Source organism: Cyanistes caeruleus, chromosome 2 (genome assembly GCF_971803275.1).
Source record: "Cyanistes caeruleus chromosome 2, bCyaCae1.hap1.1, whole genome shotgun sequence".
Taxonomy (NCBI): Eukaryota; Metazoa; Chordata; class Aves; order Passeriformes; family Paridae; genus Cyanistes; species Cyanistes caeruleus.
This window is the reverse complement of record NC_141702.1, coordinates 119,174,516-119,181,587: the sequence shown is the minus strand read 5'-3', so window position 1 is coordinate 119,181,587 and position 7,072 is coordinate 119,174,516. Positions and strand designations below refer to the sequence as shown.

Below are 7,072 nucleotides of genomic sequence, written 5' to 3'. Positions count from 1 at the left end.
TTCACCTGTTCTTACCCGGCAGTTTTGTCAAGTCTTTGCACCACCTCCACAAATTGTGTTTAATCCAGAGTATGTAATTTGTTTCCTTTGACAATGAGGGAGATAATATACTGTTTTCAATACTATGACCAAAGTACCAAATGTCAGAAGAGTTGCCTGCTTTATTTCCAGTTTCCACTTTGACTAAAATTAGCTCTAAAAACCTACCCAGTGCTGCATCCCTTTGAGACAACAGAGGCTTTTCAGGTGTTACTTGTCTTTCACATCAGTCCAAAAAGATTTACTGAGTTCAGCAAATGCAGGACAAGCCCCCTTGTCTGTAGCTGAACCACAGCTGATGGAGAGACCTGTGAAATGAGTGAGTCCTGAAAGAGGAGATGCCCCAAAGGCCCCTCTGTCCTCTTGGCCATACACTCACGGCTGATCAGCCATTTAAATACTCCTGCAATGGATGAAAGGCAGCAACTGCCGTGTCTGAGAACTGTCATCGTGTAAGCTGACAGAAATGATTCAACACAAATGGGGAAAAGATCAAGGAAGTGTTGTGAGGGCTTTTTTTTTTTGCATTTGTACATATATCCCAGATGGACTGTGGCCACATGAGACAACTAAGTATAGGTTTATTAAATTCACACGTAGCCAATGCCACATGTGCCATGAGTTAGCCAGGTGCGTGTATGTGTGAGGGCTGGGTTCACTGCATTTTATGGTACTTCTACTAGAAAGCCACACAAAATAAAGTCTGCAGGCTTTGGTGGTTTGTCTTGTTCCAAACCTATTGTCTGCACGGTTGTTTCCCTTTTATCCTTCAATACAGCAGGCCTTTTCAAGGTACACATAATATTTCCCATCCTTACTTTGAAAATGCTCCACTGACCATCCTTAGACCTTGATTTTCTCTCCTTAAGTCACTGAGAGTATTTTCAGTCCTTTAGTAGGGCTCAGAAAAATGAAGCTTCACTTTAAAGTCTTCACTGAGCCACCTTGGGCTGGTTTCCTCTGCCCTCACTCATGTGGAGTCTTGTGGTTGCCATATTTGCAGTGATTTAGGGGAAAACTCACATGAAAGAATTGCTTAGTGAAAGCAAAAATGGTAAGGGTTCTGGAAATGTGATACCAAGTGTCATTACTGAAGGCTGTACTGCAGCATTTATAATTCTGTCTTGGGGAAAAGTCCACTCGGTGACTTACCCATAAAGGGGGATGGTACAGGGAACATGAGAAGCTTCTGTACAAAGGTCTGGAAATATGTATTTGCACAGAACAAAAGGAAAATGGAAAATAGGCCTTAAAACACAAATGAGTTAAAAAAAAATCATTTTCCTGGCTCAGAATTTACTATGAATAGATCTTTTCAGACCTAAGCAGTGCTAAGAAATTAAATGCTTCTCTGAAGTCAGGTTTCAGCTGAAAAAAGGTGTTCTTTTATTTCTCCTTCTCTCACAAGCTCCAACTCCTTTCTCTTGGTTCTTCCCCTTTCTTCCGACACTAAGTAAAAAATATTAAAAAAGGAGTGGAGCTGGACAAGTTTGATAGTTGGGCTCAATTCTTACATTTGTAAAGAGGGTTTTTTATCAGAATAGCATGCACAAATTGAGAAAACAAACTAGAAATCTATCAACAACAACAACAACCACCTTTGTGGTTTTATGTGACAGATTGAAAGAGGCGTGAAAATGGCCTGTCTCTCTAATATCCCTTTCCTGTGTCAACTCACTTGGAAAACAAAAAATCCTTGCACTAAATAAAGCTCATGGAATGTATTCTGAAGTCATCTCCCTATATTTAAAACAGATTTCCTTCTCATGTCATGCTGAAGTGATGTCAAACATGATTTTGACTTGAACCAGATTAGAGAGCTGGCAGCTGTTTCAGTGCTTGCTCTGCCAAACTGGATTTACCTGGAATCAGAAAGTCTTGATGGTACAATCTGAAAAAATCACTTCTGTAGCCCTAATGGTTATGGGCTATAAAATACACTCAACAGATAATAATAATAATAATAATAATAATAGTAGTAATAATAATAACAGAAATAGCAACTACAGATAGAAAATGTATTACTCCTTACCTAAAAGCCTAGGATCACTTTCTGCCAGGTAATCAAGGCTGAGCTGGAGAATTCTGCTCCAATTTCCATCACTATTGACTGTGTGTGATGTGTCACTTCTCCAAACATGTCGGCACACTTTATATAACTTTTGTAACCTATCAATCACTGTGTTGTTCCTTGTTAACAGAGACCAATTTTTTGTCAATATGATGCTAATCAATATGTTACAGGAGTTGACTGCAGCTGCAACAATCCCAAACATTTATTAATTCCATCAGAAGAAAGGCTGAGTATAAAAGCTGTAAATTTACCCAAAATACCCACAGGCTTCTAGATTTCATCCAGTTTAATTTTGCATGCACAGGCTTTACCACAGAACTAAGGATTTACACACTGGCTACTTGCTTTGAATGAATTACCAGCAAAAGTCCAATTCTGCTTAGAAAGTTAATGAAATTCACAGCCACAAAACCGATGCCGTGTTTTTAAACACTCCAGGTATTGCATTTGTTTATCAGGCTTTATTGACAGGAACTTTGCACTCAAGCCCAGGGCTGAGATAACTGAAAAGGGTCTATGACAGGATGTTAATTCACTTCTGCAGAGGAGAGGCATCTGGGAGGGTTCCTCATTTTACAAGTACAACTACAAGGTACATGTCAGCAGAATTCCTAAGGGCCACAGCTCTGGAGTGCCACAGGGCTGGATGCACTCTCCATGCTGCTGCTTCTCAGATCTTTTTGATATTCTCTAGAGAGCTGCTGAAAGAAAAGATAGCATTTCAAACATTTTATTGGACACCCCCAGAAATCTCAGACAGGTATCTGTGAGCATGTCTGAGTGAAAGCCTACCTGCAGAGTTGTAAAGCACTAGCTTTTAAAATTAAGGTGATTTTCTCCTTTCTTGGGGCTGCTTAACATAGACACTGCTTCTAAAGACAGAGAATTCTGTCCCTGAAGAGCTTCTTCTTCCAACTACAAGTTGGAAATCCAGCCCTGGAGCAAAACATGGAATCTTAAGTGCAAAGATGCCTGAGTGCCTCCTGTCTTTCAGGGGATTCTCTCAGGCAATATGTTCATGTGGGATTTAGAGGCTTTAGTGCACAGCTCCTTGAACTTACAAGTACAGCCACAAAAATCACCCAAGATACTGCTTTTTGTGTCATCAGAGTGCTACTGTTCCCTACACTGAATCATGGCAATGCTTTTGGCCTCATAAAAACAGTGCATGGACACCACTCATTTCATGGATTCATTTAGAATAACTTAGGTTGTGAAAGACCCTTAGGATCATCAAATCCAACCAGTGCTTCCATCCTGTGCTGGAATTTCTTTATGTTAGCAGCCAATATTTCAGAACTAGCGGTTCATTCTAATGCCAGGCATTCACTGACAGAATGAAAATTATCTGGGCTAGGATATGGGATTTATTCAGAATGCTTTGCTGACCTGCCTGATCAACAGCCTTTTACACTGTTAACATGATGAAGTATTAGATGGAAAGCAGCGAGCTGTAGTTAGCTGCTTACCATGATTCTGGTTGAGAAACATAAGGTGATGTCACAATTTAAAAACTGACAAAATGATGAAATTTTGAATTCCCAAGTGTTACATAGATTCCCTTCAATGCTTGCTCTGTCACCTTCATCTTGCTCAGTGAGAGGCATAGACTGTGATCAGATTGTCTTTCCCTGGGAATGGAGAGAGCATCTGATACATTCTGGCTCTGAGCCCCACTGGATTTCCCTGAAATACCATTCAGTAGACACAATTTCCTGGATATCTCTTTTTCATTACAGTGTTTTCAACTGTACCTCCTTATACTTGCATGACTTTGTTTTTTCACACAGGAATCTTTGCCAGGCTGTTGTGCTCCCAACAAGGAAAGGTAACAAACCCCACCAAGGCTCTGCAGAAAGGGTCAGGGTCCCTGTGACTCAGAGATCTTGTTGGGAGAAATGGTTTAAAACGGAATTAAGGTAATTGGGCTGAGCAAAGGGAAGGGGTGAAAGGGTTCTTCACATGCAAGGCCCAACTCTGATTTTAATGCAAACCACCAGAACTGTAGCACCACTTAAAAAAGGTAACCTGTGTTTGGAATGATAAAAAGCCATTTAAAAGAGGCTGGGTAGACTGAACAGGAAGAAATAGATTAATAGATCTCCGTGTGAGCATAATTGATTTTGGGCATGTACTCCACACACCCTTCACCAATGATTTATCTTCATTTGGGGGGTATAACACTGAGTTCAATCAGGTCCTCAGAGAGACATCCATCAAATGCATCATCAGCAAAAAGAAGTACTGCCTTCTCTTTCTATTTTATCTTTCCTTTTGCTTTCATATGACTGAAACAACACAGGAGATAATTTTTCTTCTTTAAAAAAAAATAAATCACTGCTAGTTATTGAAGTAATTCTGGGACAAGTAACCAACCAGTATATATAACAATTGAACTTCCCCTTTCTCTGGGTGGCAACTCAGCAGCCAAGAAAGTTTGGAAAGACACGAGGCAAAGGCTGCAGTAAGGTGTTTCAACAGGCTTAGGAAAAGGTGGGGATGGAAAAAAACTAGACGGGAATCATCAGGAAGCTGCAGCCAGAATTAAAATTACTTTAAACATTCAAATATGACAAAAGAGGATGGAATAAAAACATAATGGTCAGGCATGAAATGTAAAAAGTAAATGTCATGCTATGTCCCAATCACTGCCTTTTTGATTTATCTACTTTTCCTGCATTTACTTAATTGTCAATTCTGAGGAAGAGCAATACAATTCTTTGAAATCACATTTAAGAAATGCATGGACAGCATCTGTTTCTGGGTGTGTAAGCTCATTGAAATAGGCACCTCATTTATCATATTCCACCCATTATTCTTTTGTGACATTAAGATGACACTGAGCTCCATCAGGGCAGAAAGCAAATGACAATTTTAGGAACATTTCCCCCACTACTTGCCTTGCTTTTCATAATTTTTGGCTGATCAGGTGGGTGCAGAGGACAGCTGTGATAAATACAGAGTTCAGACACTTGCAGTTCTGTACCTTCTTCCTGATGGCAATTCAGACACATGGAAAAACGGAGGTAGGAAGGCATCCTTGGTGATTCTGCAGTCCAAGCACCTCTCAAAGCACAGTCAGAACAGGTTACTTAGGACTGTGTCCAGTTGGACAAAAAAAACCCCAAAAAGGCCCAACAACCAAAAAAAAAAAAACCCTAGCAACAAAAACTGGAATTCCCTGAAAATCAACTTATATCCATTGCCTCTTACCCTGACAAGATTTTGCATTCAAGGCAACGCAGGGCAGCAAATAAAAAAAATAATTTCACTTTTTCTCTCAAGTTCAGAAACCCAGAGCTGCAGGTAGAACTGTCAGTGATCTCTGAAGTCACACTGCCAGTCCCAATGCTTAATCTACAAAAAAAATGGAATGTGATTAGTTACAATGAAATACAATCCCCAAGTAATTGAGACAGATTCAGATTTAATTCATCTTTGCAAAGGAGTTGGAAAACTTGATGGTGAAAAAGGTAATTTTTCTTTCATAAAACAGCTCCCATCATGAGAAAGTATTTTTTTTTTTCCTGTATAAAAATGACCTAACCTGAAAAGAAATATCCCTCAACAATAGGAAACCTGATCCTGCATGAAAATGTAGCAGTATAGGAATTAAATCAGTAAAACATCTTCAGCTTCTGGAAGACTGAAAATTGGGAATAATTCTCTGGTATTCTCCTGGAAAGCTTAGCAGCACTAGTGAAAGGCAAGGTTTTATTGAAGTTCTCTTAAAGCATCCTAGGCAAAATAACAGGGTTTAGGCAACCATTCCTGTGTTAGCTCTGAGAGGGTGAAGTGCTTATTGCTTCTGCCTCAAATGTGTGTGGAATAACACAACAATGTGTGTGGGAAACAGCTGGGGATGGGAATTCCTCCTCCAGCCCTTCTCCTCTGGTTCTGGGGCAGATCTCTGCTATCAATGCTCCACTTCCCTCGATGTTACATACACAGGTTTTGGTGCCACTGGGGCACTGCTCCCCTGTCTGTTGGGGGGACCGAAAAGCAAAGGTCCCCCAAACACATTTTTAATGTTTAATGTTTTAATGTCTGTTTAATCAGTAGAATGAATTATTTTTCAAAAATGCAGGAATCAATCTGATTTTTAAACCAGAAATACTCCCATCTGTGCTCATCCAAGGAGTTGGTGGCAGAAGCCATGTTCCTTGGCATCGATGGCCAAATGTTTTGCTCTGAGATTATCCCTGGAGAATAATTGCATTCAACCTTTAGTATGTGATTTTTTACAGACCAATACATTTCAACTGACAATTTCAAAAGGCCAACCACTGTCAAAACCTACAAATAATTAAACTTAAAAACAATACAGATCAACTATTTCTCCAAGGCAGTTGCTATGAACTGGTCACTGAACTGTTTTCTGTGTATGCAGGGACCTCAGCTACACAATGCCCTGTTTGTACTCTACAAAGAAGTAGGAAAATGTAGTTTTATTCACTATACAAAACCTTCTATTAAAATTATGGTCCTTGCCTTCTATTTTATGAATATTTAAAATCTGTAAGTCCATTATTTATGTTCTCCATCACCGAATACCACAATTCCCTTTGTGTTCAATGTGCTGATTTATTCCCGCTGACACCAATAATAGGTAATAGAAAAGACACCACAGCATAATTAATTACCATGGGTGTTAATTAGATGTTACACATGGGAACAAGACAGATGGCAAGACAAACAGGAGTCAGACAGACAGGTATGGCTGAGTACCTCACACTGTCCTGGAAAGATGGATGAGGCCTCTCTAGGTGTGTGAGCTGATAGGGAATGACCTTCGCTGATGGAGAAGACACACTGCAGTAAGAAATATTAATGATGAGACAAGTACCAGAAACTTCAGGTACAGGAGACATGTAAAACCAAAGGAACAAGCAAACATTTCCTCAGCTCCAGTAATTGAAATAAATGGAACATCCCAGCAGAGGAAGGGGATGGCATCTG

General features: G+C 39.8%; 1 long non-coding RNA gene across 1 annotated transcript in view; it reads right to left on the bottom strand.

The window, feature by feature from the left end:
* Nucleotides 1–2,554: 2,554 nt before the first annotated feature.
* LOC111926412 (uncharacterized) overlaps nt 2,555–7,072 on the bottom strand; it is a 60,490-nt gene continuing 55,972 nt past the window's right edge. Inside the window, exons 8-12 of the long non-coding RNA XR_015282467.1 lie at nt 6,842–6,925; nt 5,327–5,470; nt 5,014–5,177; nt 2,906–3,049; nt 2,555–2,814 (exon numbers count right to left, since the gene is read on the bottom strand). This is a non-coding gene — a long non-coding RNA (uncharacterized LOC111926412). The remainder of the gene's footprint in view (nt 2,815–2,905; nt 3,050–5,013; nt 5,178–5,326; nt 5,471–6,841; nt 6,926–7,072) is intronic.